We start from the raw sequence: 13806 nt of genomic DNA, 5'->3' as shown, positions 1-13806 counted from the left end.
TAAAATCTTATTAGTTAAGCTAACTTATTTATTGTAATATATCCAGTATGAACAACTGTGACAATATTTGATATAATTATTATAATTATTATTAAAATATATATATATGTGACCCAGGACCACAAAACCAGTCATTAAAGTCAATGTTTGGAAATTAAGATGTATACCTCATCTGAAAGCTGAACTATATGTGACCCTGGACCACAAAACCAGTCTTAAGTCGCTGGGGTATATTTGTAGCAATAGCCAAAAATACATTGTATGGGTCAAAATTATTGATTTTTCTTTTATGCCAAAAATCATTAGGAAATTAAGTAAAGATTATGTTTCATTAAGATTTCTTGTAAAATTCCTACTGTAAATATATAAAAATGTAATTTTTGATTAGTAATATGCATTGTTAAGAACCTAATTTGGACAACTTTAAAGGTGTTTTTCTCAGTATTTTGATTTTTTTGCACCCGCAGATTCCAGATTTTCAAATAGATGTATCTCGGCCAAATATTGTTCTATCCTAACACACCATACATCAATAGAAAGCTTATATATTGAGCTTTCATATGATGTATACATCTCAGTTTTGTAAAATTTAACCTTATGACTGGTTTTGTGGTCCAGGGTCACATATGTATCTGGATGGTGCAAAAATATCAAAATAGAAAAGATGATTTTTTTTTCTTTAAAGGCTGAGAAATCACCTTTAAAGTTGTCCAAATGAAGTTCTTAGCAAAGCATATTACTAATTAAAAATTAAGTTTTGATATATTTATGGCAGGAAATTTACAAAATATGAAAAAAAAAGAAGCATTATCTTTAGTTAATATCCTAATAATTTTTGGCATAAAAGAAAAATCGATAATTTTGACCCATACAATGTATTGTTGGCTATTACTATAAACATAACCCGAGCGACTTAAGACTGGTTTTGTGATCCAGGGTCACATATATTAGTATTAGTCATTCATGTCTTTTATCATATTGCTGTTGTGTGCTTACAAAAGCAGCATTAAGCCACTTGATCGTATAACAATGGTACAATCCATTTAAAATAAAACCTATAATCGTCTATGATGCTATAAACTGCATGTTAGTGCTGTTTGCTGTGTGGCAGCACATCAGATGGGTAAAACAGAGGGCTTTAGGACGGGGGCGTGGTGACTATTTATAGAACACTACTCATTACCTCACGCTCTCTTCACATCGACAGAGCTGTCCATCAAACAGAGAGAAACACGGGGCCTGTTCCAAAACATGCTCACGTACATGCATGCTCACCCATCACACACACACAAATATTTACATATTTATTTTTAGACTGAACATGTATGAAGAGGAAGCTTCTTGTCTAAATGGGTTTTGTCTACCTCTGAATTCCATTGATTGGATCGCAAAACATTTACACCAGCACTGTCCTCTAGTGATATGAGACAGAAGGTCAGATGAGGTGTAAACGGGCTAACAGAAAAGCTATCCATGATCTACAATGATCAAACTACAGATTCATGTGAACAAAGAGAGTGCAATAAAGATAGAAAGGAACTGAATGAGCACACACATGCATATGAGAATAACAGTTACACATTAAAAACAAAAATCTGTTTCACTTGGCATTAAATATAAAACAGCATGTGATGACAATGCAGCCTGACAACAAAAATCAAAGATATAAGACAAGTGACTAGTCTGTCCACGCAGAAAGAGAAAATGCAACAATCACAACCATTCAGATGAACAGACATGATGTTTATTATGTAGTAGTATTTGTTTTGTGGAGATTTTAGACTTGGGAGATTTCACTACCCAGTACAATGCTATAAAAATACAAACCAAATGAACCAAACATGTTATTTTTTTAGATTTGCATTGGAGATATTTTTATTTTTATTTTGCTTTACTACTACTCCACACCCACTTTTTAAATAAATTAATACTTTTAATTAGCAAGTACGCATTAAATTGCTTAAAAGTGAGAGTTATAAAATTACAAAATATTTATGCGTCAAATAATTATATTCTTTTGAACTTTCTATTCTCTTCTTCTGGCACATACAGTTGAGGTCAAAAGTTTACATACACCTTGCAGAATCTTCAAAAATGTTAATAATTTTACCAAAATAAGATGCATGGTATTTTTTAGTTAGCACTGACCTGAATAATATTTCACATAAGAGATATTATATTTACATACAGTCCACAAAAAAAAAAAAAATTGTTGAATTTATAAAAAACAAATTCCCCTGTTCAAAAGTTTACATACACTTGATTCTCAATACTGTGTTGTTACCTAAATGATCCACAGCAGTTTTTTTTTTTTTTTAAGAATTTTTATGTATTTGAACCTTTCCAACAATGACTGTATGGTTTTGAGATCCATCTTTTCACACTGAAGACAACTGAGGGACTCATATGCAACTATTACAGAAGGTTCAAACGCTCACTGATCCTCCAGAAGGAAAAACGATGCATTAAGATCCAGGGGTGAAAACTTTTGAACAGACTGAAGAAGTGTACATTTTCTTATTTTGCCCAAATATCATATATGTTTTAATTTAGTACCACCCTTCAGAAGCTGCAGAAGATAGTTACATGTTTCCCGGAAAACAAAATCAGTTAAATTTACCCTGATCTTCAAATTCAAAAAGTTTTCACCCCAGCTCTTAATGCATGGTGTTTCCTTCTTAAGCATCAGTAAGTGTTTTAACCTTCTATAATAGTCGCATATGAGTCCCTCAGTTGTCCTCAGTGTGAAAATATGGATCTCAAAATCATACAGTCATTGTTAGAAAGGTTTTAAATACACAAAAATGCTGAAAAACCATAGAATTTGTTCGACCTGAATTTTTTTTTTTTGAAGAACAGCGGGCAGTTAACAACTTTCTAAACTGTTCCAGCAGATGACGTAGGATGTAGGCATAGCATAGGCTCCAATGAGAATATGCTAGTCTTGAGAGAACCAAATTTTGTTCACAGCAAAGGAAAACTAGTCTCCTCTTGGCTTATATTGAAATCCTCCAGCATTTTTCTTTACATATCCTTGTTTTGTAATTCTAATTCGAGACTGGTGTTTTGTTTTGTCACAAACGTATCAAAATCACCTCAAATGGCTGTTATTAATCCCCTGGATCTGTATTGAGCACTTTTTTTTTCATGATGGATGGACAGTTCATTGGATTTCAAAAAAAATTAACACCCATTCACTGCAATTTTAAACTTAGAAGAAGTTTTAATATAACTCTGATTATATTCATCTGAAATAAGAAAGTCATATACCCCTAGGATGGCTTGAGGGTGAGTAAATCATGGGGTGATTTTAATTTTTGGGTGAATTATCCATTTAAGGATAACGCTAAGTTATAATATGATGAACTATGTCATTTGTTTTCAAAGCAACACACCATTGACTCAAGGTGCCTCTAGTTTGGCCTTATAACAGCGATCTATTTCTCACATTTTTTATCTAACTGACATTTCTTTGTGACAGCGCAGCGTTTATTTCCCCAGTACCGTGACCTACAGAGCCACCTTACTGTGACAGGGCTGCTATTGTGAACCTGCAAAAGGGGCTGCAGTCAATATCAGTAACTGAATCCACTGGAGCAATGCAATTACCTAAAGCATCGGCAGCAAGTGTCTTTTACGAATTCATACAGCTTTCGACAAAGCTATTAAAATCAGCACACGTGAGTGTCATCAGCAAGGAAAGTATTCCTTGTGTTATCTTTAGCAGCGTTCTTCTACGAGACTTGCTGAAGCTGATCACAGCTGAACATTACGACTGATGGCAGAGGTTTAATTTTTAATGTGCTTTCCTACTGGGCCATACACTCTCGAGCCGCCCCGTCAGACTGCCAGCGTGGTTACTCCCATCCTGATGCATTTTTCAACAGAGACGTTGAGCTCACATCGAAGAGACTGAGAGAGAAGATAAAAAAGTTCAGAGTCCCAGAAGACAAGGCTCATGGGTTACCGAGGGAGATGGGCTGCACGCAGTGCAACAGGCAGCTTGAGCCACGAAAAAGTGACAAAAGAGGTAATCCTCATGCTGACTTAAGAAGATAACTAGAGCGTGTCCATATACATGGATTGGATGAAACAGCAAATTCATAGCAGGATTATTGACAAACCACTAACATGTAAGTGATAAGGGTTTAGGCTTTAGTCAAGGTTTAAGAAAACAAAGGCCTGAAACTCTACACTCTAAGAGCAAGAATGATATGTTGAAGCTGAATTGTCAGCAATTCATCAAGTGGGCATCTTAAAGGAACAGTTCACCCAAAAATGAAAATTCTGTCATTAATCACTCACCCTTGTGTCATTCCAAACTCATAAGTCCTTTGTTTATCTTCAGAATATAAATTAAGATATTTTCGATGAAATCCAAGAGCTTTCTGAGCCTGCGTAGACAGCAATGCAACTACCACATTCAAGGCCCAGAAAGGTAGTAAGGACATTAATAAACAGTCCATGTGACATCAGTGGTTCAACTGTAATGTTATTAAGCTACAAGAATACATTGTGCACAAAGAAAACCAAAATAGCAAATTTATTCAACAATTTCTTCTCTTTTTTTGTCAGTCAACACACATTCACAAGCAGTGTTGGGCACGTACCTTTAAAAAAGTAATTAGTTATAGTTACTAGTTACTTATCACAAATAGTAACTGAGTTACATCATTATAAAAGTAACTAATTACCAGGCAAAGTAACTATTGCGTTACTTAAAAAAAAACTAATTTAATATAACTATACAATAAATATAAAACATTGTACACTAATCAACACTATTTTAATGTTGTTGTGGGACAACGTGAGAGACAACTATCAAATTCAACATATTATTATAAATATCATTACTATAGTGGAACAATAAGGCACAAGATGGTTTAGAACTTTAAATATTTATTGCACAGACCACAACTCGTCAACAAATAAGTCTAAATATAAATTATGCTTCTGAAGAAATGTACCAAAAACAAACAAATAATAATAATTATTATTATTAAATTAATTTTGTGTCGGCATGTGACGATGTGAGGTGCTTCAGTAGATTTGAATTACTTGTCACCGACGCAGAGAGACTCTTTTTTCCTGGGCAAAAGTTGCACGTTACAAAAACATTTTTACTTTTCACCTCAGCGAGTGCTTATACTTCCAGTTTGCAAAAACTACCTTTGAACTTGTTGGACTTGCCATCGTTGTGAGTCCTGGATGTTGGTGTGTGCGACTGACCGTGCGTGTGCTTCAGTGTGCGTGTGCTTCACGCGCACTACTCTGCCTCTGATTGGCAAACAATGGAAATTTACTCAATCTAAGACAATCATCGCGTTCTCAGTTACACCACGTTTACAGACACACCAATCATCATCATTGGTTATGTGTCCCGCCCCGGCCCCGAACACACACAAACACACACACACCTCAGAGAAAGAGAGGTCCTATGGCTGAGAGAGACGCAGATCGCATGAAAACCGCTTCAGTGTTCTCAGTTATAGTAACGCGCATTTTATTGTCATTAACGGTAACGGCGTTGTAACGGGGGAAACAGTAATTCATCTGATTACTCGTTACTGAAAAAAGTATCGCCGTTAGTAACGCCGTTTATTTATAGCGCCGTTATTCCCATCACTGTTCACAAGCATATTTTTGGGTGAAATATTACTTTAAACTGAACACTGTCACAACCAAAGAAATCCAAGGACGCATGTTAAATATGAACTACAGGACCATGCTCTTGCAATGCATTAAAAGTGCCATAGAATGCATTGATACAATGTTTTAAATTGCTCTCTGATATCTACATAGAAGGTTTTTGGCTTAGGTAAGGGCAAACATTCTCTAGAAACGGTTTTACAAGTCTATTTACAAGCCTAGGAGGAAACAATGGTGTATGAGACTCACTGTATGCCATGTCCATGTACAGAACTTTTATTATTCAACTATGCCAAGGTAAATACAGTTTTCCATTCTATGGCAAATTTAAAAATACAACCTTGCTGAGAATGGAACAAAAAAAAGGGAGTTTGCAAAGTTGAGGCCCGGAATGGAGCGCAGTGAAAGAATTGATTGGGCACACATTATAACTCAGGCAGAGCAGTCCGCGAGGCTTAATCAGTAGCGCTAATTATAACGAGCTGGGTGTTTTCAGGCCACACTCTGACTCCCTGTGCTGCCATCAAAGGAGCGATGGAGGGCAAGCCAGTTCAAAAACAGCACGCATGGACTATGGTCAACTCATTTGATGACACTACATCATTAAGTCATATTTTAGAGGAATTAAGATTAGTCAAGGTGGTGATTTGGACAGGCTGGAATCTACACAGAGGTTTGGTCACTAAAACTCCTCTGAAACTGAAGAATAATGAAGTGGAAGATGATTGTACCATTTGGCCTTAATAAAGCCATGCATGCCTGGAGTGTGAACAAACTTTAGATCTACAAAAGATACTTTTACAAGCTCTACACAAGAGAAAAAATCCATTATACATATATAGTGTGTGGTGATTAGGTTTTGTGGTATGATGTAGTATGTGTGTGTCTAAATTGAGCAATGGCTTCAAATTGGCCTAACAACAAAGCACTTGTCAAATGCAGATGACAACACCCATATACTACTACAAATACACAAAGAGACTATTAACAGGCATCACTGGACTGCCCTTCTTTTATTACCAAATTTGCTTAAGTACAAATGGTTAAACATATCTTTAGTTCTTTAATTAACATGCTGCCAGCTTGAAAATTCTGGGTTTAAAAAAATCCTGAACTTATGATAGTGTGAAATGATATTTCCACAAAAAAATCCTTTCTATACATTAATTATCAAATTGTATAAAGTAGGGATGTAACAATTTGATCAATATCTCGATATTATCTTGGTCACATGATGGTATAAAACAATAGGTCTTCTTGGCAAAATGTGTAGTTTTTAAAATATATTTAAACTTCTTATTCTAACATAAAAGGTTTTTAAAGTTGTGTTTTGGGCCATTATGTTTTGACACAGTATGTGTCAAATGAACTAAACCCGAAAGCGCAATTTGTACTTTGTTTAGGCGATCAGCTTGTGATCTGGATCTGGTGTTTTCTGTGGCTTAGAAGGGCTCAGTTCAAAGTGAATGCAGTCAATTTGTTGATTTTGTGTGCTGTGAGTTTAGCGCGCATTACTTTCACGCCAGATGATTACAGCATTTCACTAGAGTTTTAGCGGGATGCATTTTTGTAAGCCTGTTTTCACTGAAGCTGGAGTTTTCCGTCAAAATAAAAGCTTAAAAGTGCAGTATGAACTGCTGAGGAGCAAGCGGTTTAAATGGGTAATGTTACTGCTGTCCAAATTTCAATTACTCTTTAAAATGCAGAAATTAGGAAAGAAGTATTGTAATTTCGCTATTGTAGTGTAAAGCAAAAATAATATACTTATGAAACATTAATTTACATTGATTTTGCAGTGCAGTTGTTTTATAATATATGGCTATTACTGTCATTATTATATTTTAATTTGTTTGGCTTCCTAATATGCCAGGGTGAATGTAAATTAGACTGATAGTATATCACAAATAAAAAGAGGGTTGAGTCCCCTTTAAAGTTCAGGTACAAGTCAACTCACTGACTTCTTTCTGACTTAAGTTTTCTGTTATTGAACACGAGTTGGAGCTCTTATTTTGCCCAAACTCTCGAAGTGCATTAGATAGAATAATTGAACTTTAAAACGTATAAAATTTTCATTTTTTCCAATTCTTCATTTATCCTCTATTAAAAATAAATAAATACATTTTGTATCATAGACTTCATATTGTGATGAAATAATCATTAAATTAAATAATTATTAAAGTCAATTAAACATCAACCTATATTCAGAAAAGTTTTGTGTTTTTGTTGTTAGAGCTCTGTCCTCAAACCAGGACATCAAAGTGAACAAAAAAAAAAAAAGGAGGCAAATGCTGCAACAGCAACATTAAAACAGGTTCATGCTAAAAAGATAACACTGACATACAAGCGCACTTCCTGGAATGAAAACATAGTTTTCGATGCAATTAATTTAGGAATGTCCCAGTTACCAAACATGCAGCAATCAGATAAGAGCATCTATAAAAGATGTGTGTGAGAGCAATAAAGCATTAAACCTTAAGGTACATACAGACACACAACTGTCCCAGAGTCACCTTGATCAGTCACCAGTTTGATAATAAACTAACTAAACTAAAGAGTCAACCTGAAACCAAAAGAACAATGGTCTCACAATGTACACATATCAGTATAGAAGAGCTATACAGTACGCTGTAGCTATAGGTACAGAGTAGACCCTCTCCAGAAACCCTGGATTAATATAATATAATATATACATGTATGTGTGTGTATTATACATAATAAACATACACAGTAGAAATATATTATGTAAACACAAACTTTTAATTTGGATACAATTAATCGTTTGACAGCCCTGAAACCTACAACCTTTTAGTTCGTTTTTTAGCACAACCAGCTTTAGGCACTAGTCATTTCTACTAAGCTAGTTCACAAATTCATTCTGTTTCAAAACATAAAAGCACTCAAGGATATCTAATTTACCTGCTACCAAGTGTTTCAATTAAACTTTTCAATACGTTTCAAAGTTAAGGTACAAACCTTCCAAACATTGCTACATTCTGGAAATAGATCTTCCACGAACACTATGTCTAGCAGCCTGGTTTTTCAGAAACACACTTTCTCATCACACTGCTAAATTCTCAAACTGTTATACTAAGAAGATTTAAAATGTTCAAATTAGGACTTTAATAGATCTGGCTGAATGACTTCATTACCACCAAAATGAGTTAAAATGGTTGCCTAGTAAATGCACGTACAACAGAGTAATAATTCATAAGGTTCACTGATACACATATCGAGATGAGAAACATGTTTACTTGAAAATTGGAGCTGCAAATCTAAAATGAAATTGTATTCTATGAATACCATGAATATATTTGCCACCCGTAATGAATGAAGACGTTTACGTGATCTTAATATAACACCTGTTTAATATAACAAAGTAAAAAAATGTAACAAAAAAAATAAATAAAAATAAATAAATAAATCATACTTGCTACTACATACACTGCCAGTCAAAAGTCAAGATTTTTAATGTTTTAATGGTGATCTGGATCCTTCAGGAAGCATACTAAAATGCAGATTAGCTGTTCAAGAAACAATTTTTATTATTATTATCAATATTTAAAACAGTTGAGTATATTTTTTCAGGATTCTTTAGGGTTGGGGGAATTATAGAAATTAATACTTTTATTTAGCAAGTATTTTTTTTAAATTAATAAAAAGTGACATTTAATGTTGTAAAAATTCAGCTTTGAAATACCAGGAATAAAATAAACTTTAAAATATTCCAATAGAAAACTGTTATTTTAAATAGTAAAAATATTTCGAAATTTATTTTACTGTTTTTTTTTTTTTTTTTTGCTGTACTAAAAAACATTAAAAAACTTCCTGTTCAAAAATATTTGACTGGTAGAGTACATCAGTAACTCACTCTAGTATTCAAGTACTCAGCTAACTCAAGTACTTCAGAAGTTTCACATATGAAGAGGTGCAATATATACCATTATTTTTTGTGTAAGCACAATGATTTGAGAAGCGTTCAGAGCGATTCAGTCCGGTTCATGAACGAATATCCCGATTCTTTCGAACTGATTTGACTCACAAGAACGATTTATTCAGACAACGATACGAATCGAACACAATTAAGACAAATGATTTAAAAAATGCACAGAAATCGTATTAGCCTGTAATTTAGCCTATATGAAAAGACGAACCAGATAATTCACCAACAGGAATAGCTCCAGCTGCCATCACTACTACCATCACATATTCTTTACAACAATAAATGAAGCCAAAAACGACTTAACTAGTTTATGCACAACGCTGACAGCGCCAAATAACGGTAGAAAAATGTACCTTCATCCTCATGATGAGATGTTTCATCCTGCGCTCCTCATGACCATAAACTTCACGATCTCCATCCGACAGAATAAACGCTGCATGTGTGTGAACGAGACGCGCTGCTTAAAATAGCTACACAAGGAGCGGGGGCTATAGACGAGGAAAAAAAGAGCCAAGGACACCCATAAACAGTCCAATATGACATCAGCCCTCACATCTCTGAATATGTCAAACTGTATGTACTTTCATTTTAACGATATAACTGCGTCTTTACGCAGCGACTTAATAAATGGATAATGTTTCTCGCACGCTCTTTTTTTAAACGAGTCGTATGCAAAGTTAGACGAAAATGACCGTTTCAGAGGAAGTGAAAGTTTGGGTGGTATAGGGCTGAGAACAGTTAGGTTAGCAAACTGACTAGCTTTGCAAAGAGCCAGCAGGTGTTAGTTAAAATAAATGAACTCCGTTTAGACATCCGGATGTCTGCGTTATACAACTCTGGGTTGTATTTGATTCTTTCTGCATGACTTTTGAAATTAATGTGTACGGATATATGTCTCGCAGAACCTTTGATAATTTTATCCACGAAACTTACGGCAATGCAATGAATGATACTGACCTGTTTTCTGTAGGGTGACTGAAGCTCGAAGGCAAATTTTACCGTCCCAAAAACATTTATTCCATCCGGAAATGGAGTATTTTAAACGTTTTGATGGCCCATGTTCGCCTGTCTGTCTGTCTATCTCTGACTTCCTGGATGAACAGCCGTGTGCGCATATAGTGAAGTTCACTAACATACAAGCGCTCACGGAAATAAGTGCATACCATCTCGACCCAGCAGGCTATGCAAAGCAGCACATTTACCCTCATACATGAGCGTAAATATGCATATTAACAACTATATATGGGTGAATATTCATTTAGAATAATTTAAAAAGTAAATAAATTAATAATGCTTAGTTATTCCAGAATAAACTATAAAAATAGCTTTCATTTTTTGTCTCTATATTTAATTTTCTTTTCCTTTTTTAAAGTTTGCCTCTATTATAAATGCATAAAACAGGAAATAACACTTTGCACTTTTATAGAACTTTTTAAAATAATATTTAAATGATTTTATAGACCTTTTTAAAACAAATACTCCATATATGAGGGTAAATGTGCATATAAACAACCATATATTGGTGAATATTCATTTAGAATAATTTAAAAAATTAAATAAATGAATAATATTCCAGAATAGGCTATAAAATAGCTTTCATTTTTGTCTATATAATTACATTTCTTCTCCTTTTTTAAAGTTTGCCTCTAAAATAAATGCATAAAAACAGGAAATAACACTTACTCCATATATGAGGGTAAATGTGCATATAAACAACCATATATGGGTGAATATTCATTTAGAATAATTTAAAAATTAAATAAATGAATAATATTCCAGAATAGGCTATAAAATAGCTTTCATTTTTGTCTATATAATTACATTTCTTCTCCTTTTTTAAAGTTTGCCTCTATTATAAATGCATAAAAACAGGAAATAACACTTTGCACTTTTATAGAACTTTTTAAAATAATATTTAAATGATTTTATAGACCTTTTTAAGACAAATACTTCATATATGAGGGTAAATGTGCATATAAACAACCATATATTGGTGAATCTTCATTTAGAATAATTAAAAAAATAAATTAATTAATAACATTCCAGAATAGGCTATAAAATAGCTTTCATTTTTGTCTATATAATTACATTTCTTCTCCTTTTTTTTTATAGTTTGCCTCTAAAATAAATGCATAAAAACAGGAAATAACACTTACTCCATATATGAGGGTAAATGTGCATATAAACAACCATATATGGGTGAATATTCATTTAGAATAATTTAAAAATTAAATAAATGAATAATATTCCATAATAGGCTATAAAATAGCTTTCATTTTTGTCTCTATAATTAAATTTCTTCTCCTTTTTTAAAGTTTGCCTCTATTATAAATGCATAAAAACAGGAAATAACACTTTGCACTTTTATAGAACTTTTTAAAATAATATTTAAATGATTTTATAGACCTTTTTAAGACAAATACTTCATATATGAGGGTAAATGTGCATATAAACAACCATATATTGGTGAATCTTCATTTAGAATAATTAAAAAAATTAATTAATTAATAACATTCCAGAATAGGCTATAAAATAGCTTTATTTTTGTCTATATAATTACATTTCTTCTCCTTTTTTTTAAAGTTTGCCTCTAAAATAAATGCATAAAAACAGGAAATAACACTTACTCCATATATGAGGGTAAATGTGCATATAAACAACCATATATGGGTGAATATTCATTTAGAATAATTTAAAAATTAAATAAATGAATAATATTCCATAATAGGCTATAAAATAGCTTTCATTTTTGTCTCTATAATTAAATTTCTTCTCCTTTTTTAAAGTTTGCCTCTATTATAAATGCATAAAAACAGGAAATAACACTTTGCACTTTTATAGAACTTTTTTTAAATAATATTTAAATGATTTTATAGACCTTTTTAAGACAAATACTTCATATATGAGGGTAAATGTGCATATAAACAACCATATATTGGTGAATCTTCATTTAGAAAAATTAAAAAAATAAATAAATTAATAACATTCCAGAATAGGCAACAAAGTAGCTTTCATTTTTGTCTCTATAATTAATTTTCTTCTCCTTTTTTAAAGTTTACCTCAATAATAAATGCATAAAAAACAGGAAATAACACTTTGCACTTTTATAGAACTTTTTAAAATAATATTTCAATGACTTTATAGACCTTTTTAAAACAAATACTCCATATGAGGGTAAATGTGCATATAAACAACCATATATGGGTAAATCTTTAAATGCATAAAAACAGAAAATAACACTTTTATAGAATTTTTTAAATGTCAATTCAGTTTTTTGCTTGTCTAACTTTACAAATGAAGTGCAAAATGTGAACAGGCTATTATGAAGTAGTCAAATAAATAAACTCAAGAATTACTTCTTTAACCCATATGAAAACCATTAAAGAAGCATAAAATCACAAAAGAATTGTGTGTCAACAAAAACAAATAAACAAATAGTAAAGTTTAAACAAATACTACGCGTCACTCGGCCAGTTGTAGTAAATGTTCTACTTTATGAAGTCTAAGGTTCATCAGGAAAATCAATCGAGCGCAGAGGGAATCTACGGAGAGGCGAATAGTGACACCAGATACGATAAAGACGCTTTTAATTGACGACGCAGCGTATCTCAAATAAAAAATACTTCTGCAAGACAAAACAGTTGAGCTGACAAAGCCATACAAAATGTGAATGCCAAGAAATAAAACGTCCTTACCGAGTCAGCGAAGCTTTATCTTTAATCCAGGTCCAACTCCATAGAAGTCTAGTTAAAAGCAAATGTCTTCAGGCGAATGAACGCAGTCCTTAACGATGCACAGTACAAATCCACCTTATTTCTCCTGTAGCCCTTGTAAGGTGGAATGCTGAGGGAAATAAACTTCCAAACTCATTGCAATTGGCGTCTTGGTGCTCCTACACCTGAAAACGCATCAACCTGTTTTATTTTCGACAGACGTCATGACTATCTCTCTCGTCGGTGTGATGATAAAACGTGCACACTCTTCGTGTTATGATATCCAGCATAAACACTGCGCTAAACACAGCTCGACTGACAAAGAACTGACAAGCGTCTGACGCTTTTACAACCCCATCGTACCTGCTACAAGGTAACAGCGCTGATAAACGATCTCCGCGAGTCAAACAGCTTTTAAACTCAACGGCGCCACCTCCCGGTTGAGTAAGGAACAACTCACTGGGACACAATAGAGATGACAGTGGCAGGTCTCTGAAAAAGCGT

The 13806-nt window shown here is 33.3% G+C and overlaps 1 protein-coding gene across 2 annotated transcripts in view; it reads right to left on the bottom strand.

Moving 5' to 3' along the window:
* The window catches only part of taok3a (TAO kinase 3a), an 88016-nt gene extending 74363 nt beyond the window's left edge, over window positions 1-13653 (bottom strand). Inside the window, exon 1 of one of the 2 annotated variants that reach the window (XM_073840622.1) lies at window positions 13285-13653. The gene's annotated coding sequence lies outside the window, so the exon portion shown is untranslated. Of the gene's footprint in view, window positions 1-10546; window positions 10682-13284 lie in introns of those variants that run through there. The other variant, XM_073840623.1, reaches the window with a different exon arrangement.
* Between the last annotated feature and the right edge of the window lie 153 nt (window positions 13654-13806).

The sequence above is a fragment of the Garra rufa genome, chromosome 5 (genome assembly GCF_049309525.1).
Source record: "Garra rufa chromosome 5, GarRuf1.0, whole genome shotgun sequence".
Taxonomy (NCBI): domain Eukaryota; kingdom Metazoa; phylum Chordata; class Actinopteri; order Cypriniformes; family Cyprinidae; genus Garra; species Garra rufa.
This window is presented reverse-complemented; position numbering and strand designations above follow the sequence as displayed.